This window comes from Agelaius tricolor, unplaced genomic scaffold, assembly GCF_023055355.1.
Source record: "Agelaius tricolor isolate 1412-34295 unplaced genomic scaffold, bAgeTri1.0.p SCAF_10, whole genome shotgun sequence".
Classification (NCBI taxonomy): domain Eukaryota; kingdom Metazoa; phylum Chordata; class Aves; order Passeriformes; family Icteridae; genus Agelaius; species Agelaius tricolor.
Window position 1 is genome coordinate 6,665,021 of NW_027269270.1, and position 22,260 is coordinate 6,687,280.

At 37.8% G+C, this 22,260-nt stretch overlaps 1 long non-coding RNA gene across 1 annotated transcript in view; it reads right to left on the bottom strand.

The window, feature by feature from the left end:
- LOC139593409 (uncharacterized) overlaps positions 1-22,260 on the bottom strand; it is a 207,518-nt gene that overhangs the window by 16,583 nt on the left and 168,675 nt on the right. Inside the window, exon 3 of the long non-coding RNA XR_011680288.1 lies at positions 10,120-10,176. This is a non-coding gene — a long non-coding RNA (uncharacterized lncRNA). The remainder of the gene's footprint in view (positions 1-10,119; positions 10,177-22,260) is intronic.

The following is a 22,260-nucleotide window of genomic DNA, read 5'->3' on the forward strand; positions in this document are numbered from 1 at the left end:
ACCAAGACAGCACTAATTAAGGAACCATTAAAAAAAAAAAAATTGAGAAAAACCATGCAAGAAACTGATGGGAGTTTTAGCATTGTAAGCAAGCCAGTTTCAGTCATTGTCCAACACAGATAAAAACAGGAAAGAACAAAGTTCTTGGATAAACCAATGGAGTTTAGGGGTCTATACATGTTAATAATTATATTAGGGGAGATCTGTGATTTCATTTATGTAACATTTAATCTATTTAGTATTTACGTGAAACAAGTAGGTGTGAAAATCCATTATTCTGCATTTATAGAAGTACTATTTACAGCATTTATTACATTTCAGTGTCTCTTAGGTTTATCTTTGTATCCTGAAAAATTATAACAGGAAGATTAGTAGCATATGCATGGTTTGTTAATTAATCTGAATGTGTTAAGTTTTATGATATCTACTCTTTCACCATTAGCAGCTGTGCTTTCTGCAGCTGCAATGGTAATCATACAACACACCTTTTCACACAATTTCATACCATAAAAGTTTTGATTTTTTTCCATCTGCTCATCCACTTTCCCTGAAACTCCCTAGAATCCCGAAGCTCAAAATATCATTCAGGTGAATTCATCCTGCCCTCCAGCTGGCAGTGCCACTATTACTATTTATATTAAAGAACATTGAGTAGATAGAGGTTCTGCCCAGATATTTTCTGCTTTTGTAACTCACATCTGCTGTCTCGCTTGCTTACTCATGACAATAAAATTGCAATGCACTTCTTCACTGAATTTACATCATGTTTAAGGCATCTCTTCTTCCCCCAGTGAAGAACCTTCTAAATATAAATGTCGCCTTTAAATTACAGCTTATTGATCCTCATCTATCTTTGGCCACAAATATGTAATAATATCTGAAGTAAATGTTTTTGTTTAGACCAGTTAAAACTTCTCAGCAATTTCTTTTGTCTCTACAGCCTCTCTCCTACAGCAATCTCTCTTTGTCCTACAGTTTGTACAGAGTAAAAGGGCACCTAGTCACAGCTTTGAACTAAGTGACTACAGGCATAGTAGTTAATGACTAATATTCCTACTTGCCACAGATATACCGGATGACTATTACCCTTCCTTTCACTCCATTATTAATGGCCTGATTAGGAATGCAAATCAATGTCCACTATGTAAAATGGAAAACACAAAAATCAATTCATGTCCTGTTGCATATGGCATAGATGCAGACTTTTTCTTCATAGTGTCACAGGTCCAAACCAAACCTTGAATACTAAATTAACTTTAGATGTTTAGCTTACTTATATGTTTTTCATGTTTATTTTCTATATTCAATTCTACTGTATTTTTGTTTTAAAAATACAGACCAGAATGAAAAGAAGAGGTCTGTAAAAGAGGCTCATAAATGCTATTTGTAAATACAGAGCACACCATTCAGAAGCAAATCAAGGGCTAGGTTGGAGAAAAACTATGATGATGCTGGTTTTTAATTTATTATTTCAATCAAAATTATAAGCCCCAGTCCAAAATTCTAAAGCTACTTTGTTTTTCCTATTGATACATCAGGATCAAAGTCACTGTTGTGTCCACTGACAGTTGCAGTCACTGGAGAACTGCTTTTATTTCTCATAAATGGTCCTGAGACCTTTGCAGTTGTAACTGTTCCAGAACAGGTCCCTTTTTTTTTCTTTGATACATTTTTTTAATCACTGGGAATCATGTGAGATTAGAACCTCTTAGTAAATGACCCATAATCAAAGGGGGTGAAAATACCAAACCAAACTAATGGTCAAGATAGAGAGCTCATATCTTCCTCCAGAATTCTTTTTGGGAATTATATTTTTCATATTTTATCAGCTTTCCCTTTATTTTTTTCAGATAAAAGTCCTTGGATTTTTATATACCCATGAAATCCTTGCTGAAAATTAACTGCAATATTAATTACACATAAATCTATAAATATATGTAAATATATGTATGTATGTTTTGCTCCCATTTATTTTGCTCCTAAATAGTACAGAGAACTCTTAGGCCTAAATAAAGCCTTATCCACGAGTAAAATGTGGTGGCAGCTGAAATGTGGAAGTGCAAGTTATCACAACATTGATCTTTTCATTTCATTTTCTTACTGATAGTGTAAAGGAGAAAAAGAGAGAAGAGACAAGAGGAATAGACACAGAGAGAAAAATGGAAGAAATTACAAAGTCTCTGTGAATTACCCTGTTATGCTGTGCAATCATTTATGGCAGTAAAATCACAAAGGAAGTCTAAGCCACAGCTACGGAATATATCCTGTGTACCTAATGCAACCATTGCTTATCCATAGTGGTACCATTTAACAGCATACAAAATGAGGGGTTTCAAGTACAGATTTCTGGATATAAGTATTCAATTCCCTTTTGCCCTAATTTTAATAAAATCATCAGTATTACCAGTCAAAAAAGCCAAATCACTGGTAGATCTTGGTGGATATTTTATGAAGCTCTAAATAAAGGATCAGTCACCAAATCCAGTAGGAAAGAAATTTCATAACTGCTCTTTACTGAATAGTTAAACAAAAGTAAGCCTAATATTTAAACACAGCAAGGACAGAATGATAGCAGTTTCACATGAACATGGGAGTTGTTTTCTCACACTTGCAGATTGACTGGAGCTGCTCCTTGGATCATATTTTAGAGATGGCAGCTGGATGACATTTTTTCTCCTTTTCTTATTCTTCCCTACATGTACCATTTTTCATTTCCCTTTTGCTTACTTTTCTGATAGCTGAGTGTGTATTGATACAATCACTACTTCACATATTAGTTTTTCAGTTGTGGAAAAAGTGTTGTACATTACTGTTTATTTTGCTTGAATAGCCTGTGCCTGGCAGTCTCACAGTCAACAAAAAAAGATATACAGAATTCCTTCCTAACTACTTGGAGATCAGGGGAAATTCCACTGGGAACCATACTGTATTTAGGAACAAACAAAATTTGCAAAGGCTTTTTACTAGCCTAGCTTCATTCAGTTGCTGAAAGTAGAGTCATTCCCATCTCCCCACTGCAAGAGGAAAATTATGTCACTTGTCTAAATTCTTGGTTCCTAAAAATTAGCATTCAGGTTCTCTGTATAAGCTGTTGAGTGTACTGCAACACAACCCCTTTATTTCATGGGCTATAAAGCTTAGGAAATACAGACATCCACAAGCTATGAAGCAAAGGCTCATAAAAATGCCATGAAATGTGCAATTATCCACTAGGATGAGTCTTCAAACTATGCCTGGAATGAACTGAACTGGGGGATTTAGTTGAAAAGCCAAACTCTTCACAGATCACATTGACAGTAGACAAAAATGAAAAGATACATGAGAATCAGAGTCAGCACAGCTCTCTGAATTTAATAAAGTAACCATACACACTCAAGTAATTCCACGCAACTGCCTTTGAAAAAAGTGGTTATCTTGAAACTTTCTGCTGAGTGCCAACGACTCCATAAACAATGGATTTAATTAACAAAAATTACCCCTACCAAACATGTGAAAATGGATGCTTGTCACTTCTAGCACTCCCTAATTTTCTCCCTAAAGCTAACCAAAAATATTAGTTGGAGGACATGAATGCAGTACACAATGACCTGTAAGATTATTTTCTTGCGTGTCAGAGAGTAGGTATATCATCACAGTATTTTCAAAGAGTAGAAGCTACTCATTAACTTTAAACTTTTCACAGCACTAAGACACATAGTTTCAGTATTTTTTATTACTTTTCAACTACATATTTAACAAAACTAGTGAAGCTTGCTTTTAAGGACTTCAATCCCCAATAGAATTTCTGTCTCTTCTACTCCTCTCACCTAAATGTTCTCCCACTGTACTGTTAACTAAATAGATCCCAAAGACATGACTGTCTAGAAATTTATCTTCTTTTATCTACTCTGGATAGACCTGTCAGAATTTATCTCCACACTATTACCTATTTCTAAATTTCTCTTGGAAATAATGACTATACAAACTTCTCTGACACTACATTATTCTGTCAGTATGTCCCTTTATATCTCACACCTTGGAAACCTTCTGTTCAACTGGAAGTAGTATACGAATGTCTCATAGAATTTCTTACATACAGTTTTCATGTCCTCTTCATATTTTCAAGGCTGTTCCTGAAGGCTCATCTAATTAGAGGCGTATAAAGCACGACTGATAAAAGCTCTATCAGGCAACTCTGCATCCAACTGATAACAATGAACAGACTTTTCAGCCTTTAACAAGTGATAAAATTTCTAGAGCTGAGCAGCAGGTAGTGGGTGCCCTGTTTTCTTTTATTACAGCAATTAGTAACTCAGAATATGTATCTAAAGCACAAAGTTCAGAATTACTTTTGAATGTAACATAGTGAAATGTCCTAGGAAACACCAGCTGGCTAAATGAGGTAAACTTTACTCCCTCACTGACCTACATTAGTTATCCCATCAGAAAATCTAATACTACAGAAGGTATAGTCCAAAATGTACTTTACAGTGCAAAGTGGCAGTTTTTCTATGCACATATTTGTTTGAGTAGTACAGGTGCCTTATAAATAAATATGGAGTTCTGTATCCATCCAAGTCCTTGTGCAGTTTGTGTTTTGCAACACAAGATTCTCCATGTGTGGAAATTTATATTAATTAGACTGTTCTGATAAATATTCCCACCTGCATATTGTACCAGAGACTCTCCCAATGACAGCAATGATGTACTGAAGTAACTGATTCATGCAGCCCAGTGCCAGCCTCATTGCCTTACCTCCACAATCTTACCTTGTTACCAGCAAGCACTGCCAGCTGTTAAAGAAATGTGGATTTTATAGTACAGCAGCTAATAGTGAGAGAGACTAAACTAAAATTCACAGAAATCAGGAAACCCAAATGTACAGTTCTAGTTAACCTGAATCACGTAACACAGGAGCTCAGGAGCTCAGCCAATGCTGCATACAACTCATGCTACGAGTGTCTGACTGTGACTTCAGCTCAAGGAGAATGAGAAAACCTGAGCAGGTCTTTTTGTGGGAACACACAGGACCACATCCATACATAGGGACAGCCAGCTCCAGCCTAAGTGCCTTCCCCCAAAAGAAATGGATGCATCTCCTGGATTAAAGGCAATCACAGATGCAAAATAAGATAACCCAGCACATCATGTCACTCCAATTCCTGTCCAATGGAGCATAATCTGATTTGCAGTATTTTAAACTACATCCTGATTGGATTACTAATGAAGGCTGGCAATTCTGAGGAGTTTACCAATTGCTGACAGTTTCTGTGAAGCAGCTGGGCAACTACTTTTAAATTGAGAAAGACTGTAAAATATATTTACAGCCTTTCTACAAAGATGGGCCAGATGGTCCCATAGAAATTGGAAAATGAAGGAAGCATTAATGAATCATCCAAGAAACCAGAAATCTTTTAGTGGGTGGTACAGTCCATTAAAAAGAAAAATCACCCCAAACCCAACACTACCCAACTCCTCATAAAGTGCTGTTTTGCTTACCATAATTTAAATGCATTTATAGGCATATTGCATTTCTAAATAATTGCAGTGAAGCATGATTTTATAACAAATGAAGTTTGCTTTTGTCATGTTAATAGCATATTCCATTACCAGATGAGATTTAAAGTTGAATATTTTTTTAAAGCCAGGGAAGTCTGAAAGGGAAAGCGATTCTCAAATAAAGAAAGGTTTCTAGAAAGAGTTCTGGACTTAGTAGAAACCCTTTCTGATAATAACTAAAACACTTCTTAGTTGCCACTGAGATAAACAAATCAGGATTCAAAGATCTTTTAAACTGAATGGCAGAGAGAGAAATCTCTTGTGATTTCCTAGTCCATGCAGCTCAATAATGCATGTTTGCTTTCTTAAAGGATCTTCTTCTCCAGGACATTTTTCAAGAACTGATCCTTCTAGTGCAAAGTGAAATCTCTGTAATACTTCACTATTGCACAACTAATTGCAGCTTGTTATTCATTTCTCCATTCTTAATTGTTTTCCATCCTTTTGTTTTTCCTTTCTCTCCAGGGAAAAGAATGAAATGCCTCTTTTAATTTATTAAGCTATCAATAAACTAGCTTGACAAAAGCAGCATCCTAGTGAATAAGAATTGTACAAGTTTGAAAACAAGCTAATGAAATGAGCAGTTACCCTTGATAACACACTTACCATTACTGAAGCTCGTGATGTCTCCTTAAATTAAGTGCTAATGATCAAGCCCTATGGTGCTGTTGGATTTGGTAAAAATCAAACACAGACAATTCCTACACTTGCAGATTACAGGAGTAAAGACTATCACTTTGAGAGCTGTAATTGCAGATCACATGTTATTTGAATGATACAATTTTCATGCCTGTTTGAGACACAACCTTAGTTTGATCTTTAACTATTGAAAGAAAGTTGATCTGTTGCTTCATGTCTAAGGGAAAAGATGGAGGGTTTTTATTTGTTCAGGTTTTCCATCTGGGGGCTTCGATTATGTGTCAAATGAGCTTTTGAGCTGAATCCAGCCTTCAGGTACAACTCAGCACAGCTCATTCCTGGACATCTGTACAACACCTTCACAGGAAACCTCTAAGTGGCCACAGCTGAGACAGGGAGTGTGTGATCCTTCCTAGCTCTGTGCCATTTTGTGCCATGACTGCCTCTTCCATCCACCTGGAACACCTGCCCATTGCTCTAACTCTTATGCCCCATCTAAGACCAAAATAGTTCAAGGCTCATTTTAAATAACCACTAAGCCATTGTTTGATGCTCCTTCTGCTGGAAGCCATTTGTTGCCAAATGGAAATATTATTTTTTTTAATGTGTGTTAGATTAACAGCTAATTATTGGAACATAATAAGGTCTGAATATCATATTAGTTTCACTATTTTTATTCCAATTACAGATATGTGTTTTGGAATGTGCACTGCATAGTCTTAATAGAAAGATACTTGTTTTGGTCTCCTTAAAAGTATTTTTGTTTTGATACATTATATCTTTTATTACAGAGTTCATTATGCCCTTTAAATTTTAGCATCTCTATAACATTATTTAAAATTTTAGTATATATTATTTTCTTTTTTTTTAATAGTGCTTAAGAATCTGATATTAATTTCTAAATGAAGGAATAGTGTTATAGATGAAGAAGTAGAAAAAAAACATAGTAGCTGTTTTTTTTTAAGGAACTCAGTTGATGAGAAACTGTTTTCAGGCTCTGTTAGTGAAAAAGGCAACCTTCCTAACAATGGAAAGATTTTTTCAGTATTGATAGAACCGCATGATGGATCCCTCAGAAGACGATTGCAAAAGTTGGTCTTTATTGATAAGGCGAGCTTAATCTGTAATCAATATTCTGCATGCATTGATTCCATCTGTATTATGGAAACCTAATGCTCACACTCCATATTTTGAACATATTTCTGAACTGCCTTATCCTTGGAATATTTTCAAGAGTAGTTTTATTATATTCATTTTTTTTCCTCCAAGTTGTTTATGTTTTTCTTTCTCTCGAGTTGCCAGTCATCATCTCTAGAGTCTAGGTTTTCTACTTGAAATATGCAACGTATGAAATGTGAAAACAGGACATGTCATATTGCATCCTAATTAGAAATGGTGAGTCCTGGAGAAAAACAACCTAAGCACGAACCTTTATTTGAATTTTGAAATTAATTTAGACTGATTTTACCCCTTGTGCTCCCTTTCCATTAATATTCCAGCAAAGGAATTTAGTGGCAGGTATAAGTGCTTAAACAGCTAAAGTTGAAGTGAACATTGAGGTTTACACAAAGAAAATTTGAAACTTATAACAACAGCCCCGGATTATTTTTTTCCTGGTGATGGGTGTGGAGCATCATGGTAGAGCCTTTGTGTCTGCAGATGACACCCAAGCAATCAAGAAGCGAGATCTCACATCAGGGTCAGAGCTGGCAGCTGCCTTTTACAGTAGTGTGGAGTTTCTAGCCCTGTACATTCTGTTTTGTAGAAGTTTTAGGGTAAAAAAATTGCTCCTGCCATAAAATGAAGAATGAACACAGGTTGCATTTAGGTCAAGAGAAGCTTTACCTCTGACAATTCAGGAAAATTGGGTGGGATGAAATTCCGACTAACTTGTTTTTCTTTAGTAGGAATGGAAGAAATCTATAATTAGTTGATATATATTATATAATTCAAATGAGTATAGCATGCTTCTAAGACCCAGCGACGAGTGTAGTCATTCAGATTTCAATAAAAATATATTACCTGTAATTAATCTACTTCATCATTGTTGGATGCATTAAAAATGTCCCCTGTTTTAAAGTAAATTATTATTCATTGAATTTCAAAGGAAACTGAGCAGCAAACAATATCTAGTGTGATTTGTCTCATAATTAATACACTTATTCACTGTGAAATACAGCTATATTGCCCGTTATGTTTAAATAAAGCATAACAAACTGAATTTAAAGGCACTGGGCTATTACCCAGAACAAAATACTTCTAGCAGATCAGAGTGACATTTAGCTTTAGCACTATAAGTACCTGCCCTGGGTAAATAAAGCAAACAATTTTTGAACAAAATTGAGCATTTATTTGGCAGCAGAAAATCATAAATACATTTCATAGCCAACAAGCCTCAAACTATTCTTACTGCACTTAGGTAAAGGGTATGGATGCATAAAGAAAATTCATCTCAACAATATGCTTTCAGGCATAGAGAAATCTTGCCTCTTGTCTCAACCCAGTGCTTGCCCTCCTTTCCCAGTGGATTTTTTATATTGTAATACCAGTGGTAAAAAATTCTGAGTTTATGCCTTATGCTGTTAGTTTGCTTGCCCTCCCTTCCCCCCCACCCGCCCCTTGCTTTTTTCCTCCCCTGTTTCTGTTTCATAAGCTTTTACTAGAACACATCTTTCTTCTCTGTCACTTTCCCTCCCTGTCAAATCTTTCCTCACCATCACTCTGCAGGATTTTGTGGGGGCTCTGCTTCCTACTCGGGGTCCCTGTGCCAGCACCTGACCTGGTACCGTGGCATTGGGAGGGGGCTGAGGAGCTGGGCAGGGGTGGTTCCAGGCACTGTCACTTGTGTCACAGCCCCTTTGCTCCTCCACCACTGCCTTTCCTCACCTGTGGTTTCTCTGCCATTAACTCCTGACCTTGTTTGTCTGCCCCCAAAAGCTGGGCTCACACACTCTCCCAAATCCCCCAGGCAGAGGCAGCCTGGCAGTGCTGAGCTGGAGCTGCTCCTGCCAGGGGCCTGACCTCAGGAGAGCACAGGCCCTGCAGGCTGGGAACCGGCCCCTGCAGCTCCTTCTGTCTGGCATAATTATACCTGGGAGGAACAGTTTTGCCTGAGGAATTTTCTGCAAGGAATTTGTGGTGATTACTGGCACAAAAGTATGCAGAAGAAAACTTTATTTTTTTTTTAAACTGTAGTATCTTTCCCAGCATTTTAAATGTCTGAAAGTCTACCAGCTTGCACTCTCTATCACAACAAATTCCTGGTGCCCTCCATTTTTTTCATGTACATAGGGTACTGGCCTTTTATGCGAAGAACTCATCCAGTAACTTTAGCACTTGAAAATGTGCATTTAAAATGCATTTGGAGTAAAGTAGGAGTTGCTATTCTGTATCACATTTAACAGGTTGAGAAAGGGAAGATGCAGAACCAGGATTAAATTCTGCATTAGCAGTTGAATGCTGTGAGCTGCACTTATCAGAGGCTGAAAAAAACAGGCATTTGGGCTTTCCTTCTCTTTGAATCACAGAGCACCCATGGCTTTTCTCCCTCTCGTATTCTCTATCATAAAACCATAAAATACAGTTTTTTAAAAAATTACTAAAAAATAATAAGTTAAGCTTATACAGTGCCCAGGCAGTACAATATACACTGATATCAGCAGCTCAAACATTTACAAATGCAATAGTCTTCCATCCAGCACTGTAATGTGTTTGTCACTCGTGGAATAAAGCAGAATACACAACAGGAAAGAATTCCTGCCACAACATATCTCAGGCATTTTCCCATACTTTTTGAAATGCCAAGACTGCACATTTTGCAACTTTAAGTAATTTCAGAAGAAAGAATAGTGACTGACTTCCCCATTTTCAAACTGATAGAAAATTAAGGTGCTTCCATGCATCCTCTGGTCACTACAACTTTATTTGAATAATTGACCTTACCTGCTTTGAGCACAGGTAGAAAGATGCAGGTCTCCAAGCAACTGAGCTCCTTAGTATCTATAAATAAAAAGAATAAAAATATTAAATTCCCCAGGGCCAGACAGCTTCCAGAAGAAAACAATATTATATTCAGGTGTTTGCATTTGCACGAGGCCATCATTCTTTTTTGTCCCAGGTAGGTGGGACCGGAATTTCTTGCAATTGCTTGGCCATGTATTGACTGAGGTGATGTCAGGGCAGTTCTCAACAGAGAAATGACCCTAAAAAAGACTCCTGACACATACTGACACAAACAAGCTAAAGGGCAAAGTCATGGCCACTGATGGTCCTGAAGCAGTGCTGCAGAGAAAGGACTGGACGCTTCAGAGGTACTGATTCAGCTCTGTGGAGGAGAAACAGCTACAAAACCTCTGTGGCCCTGAATTAATTTTTGACTGAAATGAGCAATATCAGCCTCCTTTAATCCACCACCTGGGCAAGGCAGGCTCAGCAGGGCAAAATGCACTGTCCCTCTCGATTAGCAGCAAACAGCCATTCCACTTTGCTCTGCCCACTGCCAACACAGGTATTTTTAACCTGCAATTTATTTCTGTCTGTCAAAGGTGAAAAACATTAAGCAATTAATTATTTGAAGTGATTTAAGAGACAGCTGGAAGCCAGGGAGACTTCAAAAGTAGCCGATTATTATTAATTCATGTGGTATTCATTAGTGTGTCATTAATGATGCTGCTTTCATTGATATTTGATATAGAATGCAATAGTATTGGAATTTCTCTGCAATTTAACAACTGCTTAAGAATATTTCCTGAAATCTGAGAGTAGTAGAGATGATTTCAAGCTAACATTTAACACTTTATGCAATGTAAGAGGTATTCTACACCAGAGTACTCAGCACACATGGAAAAATCCAGTCTCCAGCTATGACCTGACAAAATGCTTCCCTACCCTGTCCAACCAAATATCAAATACTACATCACTAACCAAAGACTTTGCCTATAAAACTCAGATCAGGAAACACCCTTCTGTTCCAGCCCATAAAACTTGTGGATGCTGACATCCAACATACCAACAAATTCCCTGGGCAAGCAAATGATGATCCCAAGAGGATCCTTCAGCTGCAGATGTCTACAATAAAGGTACTGTTACCTTCCTGCACTATACGCTGTCAGCATTAACTTTGCATCTCAGGCTTTTGTAAGATATTTATGCATCCACTACATGTTGGAGCCTTTTAACAATTCACTCTTCACAGTCCCACAGGCATACATTTACTGTATAACCTGCATTCCCCTTCCCACCAATATATTCTGTTCAATGAAGTTGAAGTTTGTATACTCACTAATAGAAACCAGATTTTTTAATCTAAAGACCATGAATGTATAGTACAATTCCTGGCAGAATCTTAAAACATTAGAGAAATACAGCTCTATTTTAAAATGAAAGGGCTCCAAAGATAATTTCCTGCTCTAGGGTCTGATCCTGTGAAAGGCACCACACCCACACCTGAGGGCTCTCAGTCCCTCCCAGTATCAGGTTATTATTGACTGGCCCAAACAGAGAGTTCTGCAGGGAGCACCCACACGATGTCCATGGAGAGAAGCTGTTGGCCAACATGTCTGCCTGACCACAGAGTATTGGGCACTGATAAGCAAACACCTCATTATCATAGACCAGATTATCAGACTAAACAATGGATAAAGAGCTCCTGCATGACAAGGGACACACAGTTACACATTGTAGGGGAGTTTACAGTTTGAAGTACACAGGAGCTTTATTTTTTCTGGAAAGAAGACAAAAGTTGAATCAAAAACACCATCTAAGAGAAAAGTGTTGCATTATGGCAGAGTGGGATCATTTGAAAATAATAAGTCTCCTAATTTTCAAAGGCCCTAAATAAGCTCCAAAATGCTCCCCTAATGTAACTTGGACATATCCTTGCCAAAGAAATTACAAAGATGCCTGCATACATCTCCCACACATTCTCACCAAAGTGAAAACACCTCTGCAGTCTCTCCACATTTCCCAGTTGATCATGGAGAACAGAAGCATCCAAGTTCAGAGACTCCATTCCTGATGAATTTCTAGCTAATCAAAAACCCAAAGTTCCTGGGAATCACACAAGTACACTTACTTCCACTTTAAAATATTTAGACCAGTTGAAAAGTTCCCATTCCATATATCTGCCTTCCTATTGCCCGCAGACCGAAGAGGAACTGGTTTAAATACACTGTAAGATACACCTTTGGGAACACCACCACATTTCTTCTGAAATGCATTAATACCCACACCAGTCCAACTTTCAGGAATTTTTTCTTTCTTAGGGGGGAAATAGCTGGTTGACAACTAGTGAAATGACAGGATCAACAAAATATTTAACAAAATACATTTTGGGTCCAAAGTGGAGTTTCTGAGTTGTGAGTATTTTTAGAAAGAGACCTACCAAGCCTATATATAAGTCTCACAATAAAATTAGGATGAGCAAAAATGATTAGAAGTAAAATAAGCAGTTTCTTTTTTGAATCTGTTGTGTCTTTCAGGATACAAGTATCTTCCATTTGAAAACCTGCTGGATGAACTTAGAAATCATAAGATCAAACATGTTTTTCTTCTTCATGTTCTGAATAGTTGTAGAGAGAAAATAATTTTTCCACTTCCAATCATTAAGTGAAGCATTAAACAAGAAGAGGATACAGGTGTACAGAATTATCAATAGTATCATTCTTATTCAAACTTATTTTCCCTGGCTCACAGATCACAGAACTATATCAATGCAGGCCCTGATCCTTCTCCCAAAGGTCTTGCTATTGAATTTCAACTAGGACAAAACTAAGCAGTGGGGGGAAGAAAGCAGAAATGGGAGCAGAAAGAAGATAGGAAGCAACTGTGGTAGAGATAAGAATAGATGGTCACAGGCTAACACGGTGCATAATTTAATGGCTTTCTTGAAATGCTGAATTCCTTTTGGGGGCAGATCAAGTACCTGCATAATAACTTTCTATGATGTTGGAAGTGACAAGCACCTTAAAATATGTATGGAATATTGGAAGAATGAAGAAAAAAGGAAAAAAATGTGAGTCTACTTATTATGCCTCAGTAGTTTTTCTTTTATTTCAAGCAGACCGTATCTGACTGAATTCTTACTGTCTGAAGGCAAAAGGAATAGTCCCACCCTGACCACATTTCACTTTTAGTACCACTAGATCTGGGTAGCCTAAATCTTAAGGCTTCACAAACATTTCAGATTGTACATATTACCTATGGTACAGTTCATAAAGCACAAAAATCACTGGTGGTGTGCTAGAGTACGTCAGATTTTTTTCCATGACACAAATATGGTGCACTACTTAACCAAGATTAAGGAGCATGTAGTTAAGTGTTCACTCATCAGGTCTGCTGCTCCAAATGCTTGCCTTACTTAGACAAAGGGGTTTTTTTGCCTCTTTGAAATTAGTTAATATTTGATAGTTTCCTCCCATGAATAAATCACTCGGCTGTAGTTCTAAATGGTATGCTACAAAATCTAACTCTGAAGGCAGATGAGGACCTACAAAATTTTATCCAGCAGATTATAAGGCTTTTAAATATAAGGCATCAATTAAATCTGGATCCGTCCTCCAGACCTAAATTAAATCATGTCTGCTGGCCTTATATTCCCTCTTAAACTACCCTGCACAACAAGAGGGCACACAGTTTGGAAAGTTGTGCCAATTCAGAAATGGCATGGTAAGCACTCTAGGAATGGCCAAAGGAAATTTTTTAGTCCTTAGGATATAGCCCAAATTGTGGAGTGGGACCTCAGTCTGATGAAAGACCTGAGACTATGTCTATGTGTGGGTTTGTATTTGTTTTTTGGATAAAAGAGAGTCACATGCTTCAAAATATTGGAACACATGCTTAAGTAATGCAGAATAGAAACCTCAATAGTTCCATACTTATATTGTCTCTATATGAACTGGCATTGCTTTTGAAAATCATCTCTCAGTCTTCTGTGCTGCACTGTCATGGTTTAGTCCTTCATCCTCATTACTCTTCTGTTTTCTTTAGGATATCATTTTGAGATCCTCATATAGCCCTGAAGCATATTAATATGATATAAAGTTGCCTATAATAACTGCAGACCATCCTTTTTCATTCCCAGAATGGTAAAACAGAAGGAAGCTCAAATTGTATCCCAGGTTAGTAGATTGGAAATTTGGAGAAAATAAAATGCTTGTAGTTTTATCTCATGGAATATCTTTCCAGGAACATCTTTTGGAAGCTTAAGTACTCTTAAGTTCATTATTATTTACTCTTGTATCACAAATTAGCATGGTGGGATGCGCAACAGATACCTGCACAGAGAGGTAGCTGGGATTTCATATAACTAAATAAAATTTATTAAATAAAGAACTAAAATATGGGCATCCACCTGCTCCACTGTGGCCCTGCACAGGCTGCAGGGGCACAGCTGCCCCACCGTGGTCTGCACACTGAGCTGCACCAGTGCCTGCCTGCGCAAATTCCACCTAAAGCATTTCTGCTTTCCAAATATGTGAAATGCTTAATAGCAGAAACTCTTAATTAGGAGACAAATGTTTACTTTACCCTCAGAAGTGGATTTGCTCCTCTGTAACCTAGCAAGTCCTTCTTTAATGTGTGAAGCACATGAGGGATTATTTTGTGAACTGCATGCACTGTGTGCTCTTTTCTCTTCAACCCCACTATGACCCCACTTTCCCCTTACAGTGGAATATATTTCTTTGTTCAAATTCAAGATTAAGAATTACCAGTACAATAACAGATAAGCTCAGAGTATCAATGGAGTTATGCTGGAGTGCACAGGTAAAATCAAAATCTGTCCTATTTTCTGAACCCATACAGTATTATCATTTATCTTGTCTTTGTGTGGAGTAATCAGGTTGCTAGTGGGTACATTATTGTAAAGCAGATGGGTAATAAAACTGTCCACAGTGTTCCTCTGGAATTTCCTATTTGTGTTTGGAAAAGGGAATTCTTTAACCTGCCACTTCAAGCTTGGTAGAAAAGCTCTTTCTCAGTTCCAATATACAGGATCATATTTACCACCTGGGACTTTTCAGTTCCAACACTGTCACAGAATTGTGGGTGGGAGGAATGCTAGTGGTGGAGTTTCATCTAAAAAAAATGGACCTTACAGTGTTGATGGATGAATTTTAAACTTTTAACTTTCAGTTCTGGTTTTATATTGCCTGTTTTGAAGATAATACAAATCCTCCTGCCCTTAGTCCTTTAGGATCTCATCCTTCATACTCATAGCTATGCATGCTGCAGCATTTCAGTCCTATGAAAGAAGTGCTAATGGAAACTTTTCCCACCTCCCCATTTATTGTAATTTTAACAGGAAAAATAACCAACATCGAGTACCAAGTGAAGGGATGAGAGGAAAAGGTCTAAAGCTGTGCCAAGGGAGGTTTACATTGGGTATTAGGAAAAATTGCTTAGCTGAAGGGGTTGTCACTGAAACAGGCTTCCCAGGGCAGCACTGGAGTCACTGTGCCTGGAGGAATTAAAAAGATGTGGATGTGGCACTTAGGGACAGGTTTAGTGGTGGACTCGGGGGTGCTGGGCAAAGAGTGAGACTCAATGATCTTAAGGGTCTTTTCCAAACAAAGTGATTCTGTACTTCTATGATCAAGTTTTACCAAGATCTGCATTTTTTCCTGAGATATTTTTCCTCCTGCATGGTATTGAGGCTCATTTCACTTTTGCAAAGCAGGCCTCAGGCTCCTTACCTCGGCTGGTGGGTGATGGCAAGCCCAGAAGATGAATTAGCCACCACTGAGGAGACAATGCCAGGATTCTTCAGATACATGAAGGGGAACAGGCCCCTGGCCCTGGCAAAAAAACACCTGCAATAGGAAATGGCTCTTGACAAAACTGTTCATGCTCTTAAGGAGAGAGAAGAAATATCTTTTTATCTTTGAGTTTGGCAGAAGGGAAGTAAGCAAGCACTCCTAGAGGGCAAGTAGCCCTGGGGAGCTGCTCCAGTAGCCTGGGTGATACTGGCATTGAGCTTAGGTTGTTTGCCATAGCATTTATAAAATCTCCAGGCAAATGTTAGTGGAGGGTGACTTTGCTGTAATGCCCTTGGCTGCTTGGTCTCACAAACAGTCTAAATGGTCTGGGGTTTATGACAAGACATATTTATTAAACAAACAGGTTAAAGATGTGTGTGTTTCCTCTCATTTGAATTACTAGGAATTTCCATGAAAACATTTCTGGTTTAGTGTCTGTCTTCTGTTTAGCAGTTCTTAGTGACACTATAAATGTGTGCTGTAAATAGACCTGCAAAACATGCTAGAAGTTTCCATCAGCCTTGGAGCACCCTTTCAACACTTTCTGCAACTATGTATTTTCAGAATATTTCCAATGCATTCTAAACAAAAAACACCTACTTCTTACCTGTGTAGTACACAAAATTTAATGTATTATGGACAAATTCTTAGCCATAAGGGCTAACTATTCTCATTCACAAAAATGGAATAATGATAATTTATAACAGCTTAACATGAGACAAGGAATTTTGGATGTATGCCTGAATTTTAGGTGTAGATAATAGGAGTAGTTTTACAATAAATTTTGAATGCCATCTGTATGTAGGAGTTTCAAAATATATAGGAAGCTTTGGAATAGGATGAACACTTCAGAATAATTTTATTTGAGATCTACTGATTGAGAAACTGCCTTTTATTTGCCTGGCTATTTATACAGAACTTGAAGGGGAAGTGAATTTACTTTTGGATAGCTGAAACATCTCTGCAAACACTTCTGCTGAAAAATACTGGTTTAATTTTGTAAGAAAAGTAATTTCACCTTTTTCATTACCCAGACCTGTATAGATGGGTTAGGGATACTCAAAATGCAGTCACCACCCCAATCTTCCCTGGACAAGGCAAATTAGAACAGAATGGTGTCACCCACTGGAACAGATGTTTACAGCAACTGAGCCTGAAGATGCAGACAGACCAGCTCTACTCCAAGATTTCGTAAGGCAGTCAAAGGTACTGCTGTTGCTTTGAGACCTCTTAGGTTCTTTTATAGTCTCTCTAAGCTGTTTCAGCAGTCATACCTTATCAAATCAAGTAATTCCTTGCTTTCAAAGCCTTCCTGGCTACCTTGGAGGAAATTCTTTATGATTTTAACCCAATTCTTTGGTGCCTTATGCAGTATATTTCCTGGGAGCATGTTCCAGACAGATGACAGACTTGCCAGATAGGATTCTGGAGAATTTGATGATTTGCATTGACTTGTACCAAGAATTCTGAAGTTCAAAGAGGCACTATCATTTACTGTGCTAACACTGCATCTGTGCATACTAACAGGATATTTTCTAGGACGCAAACAGATGAACAGGTCATGCAGATTTAGGCTAATGAAAACCAAAATTGTTCTAAAAAGTGCCCAATCTTTGCCTAAAGGTTTATTTCTTGATAAAAATTTCAGACTTTCAGTGATTCTCATGATTCTGTGTGAGATATTCTTTTGGTCATTTGTGATAAATTTGGTTATTTTAGTTTCTTTATTTTTATTTTGATTTAATTGTTCAGAAGTTAATCCCTTACTAACTACTGTCTGAAATAATTGAATGTTTCTTAGATAAATCTCTATTTTTCTTAATTCCATCAGTATGAAAACTATTTGTTTCCGCCTGGTCCTTCCCAAAGCAGAAAACCTCATAAGCCAGGATAACCAATCACTGACAAAGAGCAAATATTAAATAAATACTTACTCGGTTGCCTTATCACAGTAATTCCTTAATAGTGATGATATTTCTTATTGCTTTAGTGGATCATATAATTGTTTAATGATATGGGATTTACCCTTGTTCATTATCCCTTATTTATTTACTATGAATTTTGAACTACTCTAGAAAATGCTTTCACTGAGAACTGATGAGACTGTCTGGGCCAGAAAGGATATGAAGACAATTTCCTGAGCCCCAGGCCAGGCAAACACAGCTGATGGAGTGGCTGCAGGGGAACAAAGCTAAGAGGAAGAGGAGATGTCCCATGCCACAGAAGAAGGTGGAGCAGTCCAAAGGTGGTGAGCTACATGGAACTAGTGAGGATAAGCTCAGGAGCACCAAAGAAAGCCATCTGAATGGCAATGGCACTGCTTGAAGGGACCTCTGGAGCAGAGGGAGATGGCTTAGGAAAAAGAGAGAGAAAAATCCTGGGGTGCAAATAGGAGAGGATAAAAGGTGTGGTTTAGACCTGTGATGGGGGAAAATGGAAAAGACAGACGTGGGTGTGACCTGATCACAGACTGAGGCCATCAGCTGTCAAGGGTGTGGAGAAACCCTGTGAGACAGGTGACAGAGTCACTCTTGGGACAAATGAGTAGGTCAGATGTATCTACAAACACCTACCATGCCCTGCTTTCCTGTCTGTTCCCTCCAAACAGAAATTTAAACATGGGCCAAGAGGCACTCAGTGTTTACTGAGAAATGGATGAAAACAGAAATGTCTATTTTTCCAATCAATTCTTTGCTTGTTTTGTGTGGATTTCCTAGTGTATTATTAATAAAAATTTCTTTGAGATAGAAGTTATTTGAAACTTAAGAAAAGCCCAGCAACATGCAAGGCTCCAAATTTTCACAAGGAAATTTTTTTTTCAGATTGAGAAAAAGCCTGAAAAAGATATTTCAGAGAGTTTGAAAGATGATGAGGAATAGGTAGAGAAATAAAGGAGTCACATAGTTCTTCTGAGCAATTTTCCTGCTTTCCTTAGCACTGGCAAAAGGAGGGTCTCCACCCCAGACTGAAACATTTTAAAGTGGATTTTTACCAAGGGGGAGAGTAGGAACAGTTCCCTGGCGTGTACTCTGCAGACAACATTTAAATGGCTCAGGTGGGTCTGAGCCTTAGGTCCTGTAAGCAATTCTCATCCTTTTGACTTTTCACAGCCTTAAATTCCCAATTTTAACCTGCTGCCTAAGGGCTCCAGACTAGGAAATCTTGGAGGGAATTGTGTTCTGGTTACACTATCCCACTTTGTCTTTTTTGATCAGATGGGACCATCATTGAGAAGACAATACCTCAGGATTTCCCCTCTATTCAACCGCAGTAAATCCTATTTCTGATGTCAGGTACAGCCTGCATAACAGCAGCACAGAATTATACACTATGTTCCTATTGCCTGACTTCAAGTACAAAGAAATATTTTTCCCAGATTTTTTTTATTCTCAGTTTACAGTCATTTGCAGCTTAGTTATTCATGCTAGGCGAGACTGAATTATTTACCTTTTTTCCAGGAATTCCTCTTTTTTTTTTATTAGTCTCACCTGAAATAATTAGAAAATAGCATAGGAGAATTGTAAAAACAGTATTTAAAATTAGGTGAATTGAATTTATGCCTTGTTCTAGAATAGTGTGTATTATTGTAACGTGCAATTATATTGGTTAAAAAAGACCTCAACTCCCCCTAGGTTACAGATTGATTTCATGGTTGTTTTGTAAGCTATTGCTCTGCTTCCTGGGGTATCTCTCAGGCTCCCTTCAGCACGGAATCCATTATAAACTACACATTCAAATAGATGAAAGCTTTTATAGCAAGCTTAACTTTGCTGCTATTGAGTGAATAACGATTTATAATTATTCCTTTTATGATGCTGAAGTTAGCTGGGCATGTGCCTACCAACCCATTTCGTTTTGTTCCTGGAGGTGTTGCTTTTTAGCAGCAGTGGTTCCAGACATCTCTCAGACAGAATATTTAAATGAGAACTGCAATCACACCCTTGCTGGTCACAGCTCTCATCTACAGATTTTAACATGTGATTTACAGTCTGTAAAATACCCTATTTATTGCCTGAGTTAAAGTGAAATCATCAATACAAAGACAGTCACAAGTTACTCTCTATTCCTTGCTGGGGCACTCAAATGAGCATGAAGAACAAAGAAAAGGAAAGTAGTGTAAAGGTGAGAAATTTATAGAAATAAACTAGAAAGTTAAAAAATAAACAAGAAGTATAAAGAAAATAAACAAGAAATATAAAGAAAAATAAAAAGAAATAAACATAAAAGTTACTCATTATCTTCCTTTTTAAAAATATTACTGAATCACTTTACTGTTTAAAAGACAGGTCCCCAGCAGATGTGAAGCAGCATTGCCTTTTATCTCCAGAACACCACCTCGTGGATTGTAAGTGATGGGAAGTAAAGGTAAATGAGCACAAACAAATATGCAGATACTGGCAGAACTTAGGTGAGCTTTAGCAAAGGCTTCTCCCTGATCTCTGGCTTTCTTTTTTTCACCTCTCCCCTACCTTCTGTGAATCATAGCCAGATTTCTCTCTAAAGTATTTTAATCTCTTGTCAGTAATAATTTCTGCAATTGTCAGAGACTTGCTACTCCTCTCTTCCTTCTGTTCTTGGTGTTCCTCAAAATGTCCCTCCATGTGTCTGCTTTTCTGCTGGGTGTACATCAGTTTTGGTCCCTGCTGAGGAAAGGTTTTGCCATAGGACATGTGGTCCTGGCCTTACTAAGAAGTCATCTATCTTATCTTTTTCTTGCTTCCATTAACAATGAGCAGAGAAAAATGAATGAACAGCCATAGATGGGCAAGATTATATTTTCAGGAAAACGCTGATATAATTACACAGAGATTTCAGACTGAAAACCCTGACTTTGTGCAGTTCTCAGCTGCTACTAATACAAAACCAAACTGCTTTCTTCAGGAAACAAAGGTCGTAACTTCATCAAGCAAACACAGAGTTTAATGAGAAATTCAGGATTATTAGTTCTTGCTCTGGAATCCTGGCTCCATCTAGTCTGAGTTCTTCCTGAAAGCCTTTTTAAAGATGAGAAGATTTCTAAGAATAGCTCCCCTCATGAGAGACAATACCCTAAAATTATGCTGAGTTTTCAAGGTATACTCCACATTGTGGAAATAAGGGGGGGGGGGGGGGGGGGGGGGGGGGATAGTGATGAAAAGATAGGAAGAATATTCCTAAAAATCTTTAATTCCAGAAATTAATATTATTCTACAGAAGAGGAAAGCATTGTAACTTATGAAGAAATGAGGCAGAGAGGTGAGCACCTCTCTCCACACAACCCAACACAGCAAAAGAGCTCCGGAGTGTGAAAGGCAGAGTGTGCTGCTGGAGGCAGGACTGCATTTCCATGCTGGGAGTAGCAAACCCCTCTCTGAGGTGAGGGTGAGCTAATAGTGTGTGAGGAGGAAAAGCCCTGGTGACTCTGAGTGGATGTGACTGCTCCTCTGTGCATTCCTGTTAAAGTGCCAGTTGTTTGTTTTGACTGCGCTTTCTTATTTCAAACAAAGGATATCAACAGCTTTAGATTCCAAAGCTTTGCCCTGCTCTGTGAACAAATAAATTGTACTACACTTAGCACATTGAAAATTCATAGAATTTGTGAAGGGAAAGGCTTAAGGCATGCTTGCCATTACTCACTGCATATTTATACAAGTTCTCTAAGCCTGGTTACAGCCGCTGGCTGCACTCAGGTCAACAGCATCACATAATAATGTTGAACTGTATTAACTGCATAAATAAGAGATTTTAACAGTGGGCTCCATTTGAAGAAGGGGTCAGCAGCGTTGAGCTAAGGGCAAAATTATTCTCAGACCTTCACTGTACATCTACATTTCTGTAATCTGGCTTACTAATGTACTAAGGGAAAAACAAAAGTGCTGTGCTGATATGAGACAAGTAATGGACAAATCTACCTTGAAAATAGATCTGATTAATTTTTTCCTTCCCAGAGAAAACAAAATCTTTTTTTTTTGAGAAAAACTGAATTTCAACTCATGTTTTTTGTTCTAAATCCATTCTTCTGTGCTGATAATATTGTATGCATTATTAATTCTGAGTGAGATACTCCAGGCAGTCTAGAATGACATGAAATAACAGCTGTGAAGCTATAACTGAATTATAGCTATTCTAAGACAAATGTCCAACTATTTTTATTCATCCCACCAAGAATGCTGATTTAGAAGTAAGGCCCTTTTAAGGCCCTTGAAACACCTTTAAGCACAACTCTTTCAAGCTATTTTTTCTGTACTGAGAAACCTTCTCATTTCAAAGCGGAAAGTGGCACATTTTTATTCATTGCCTAGTGGTTTCAAGAAAGAAATAATAATTGATAATATTACCTCAAATATTG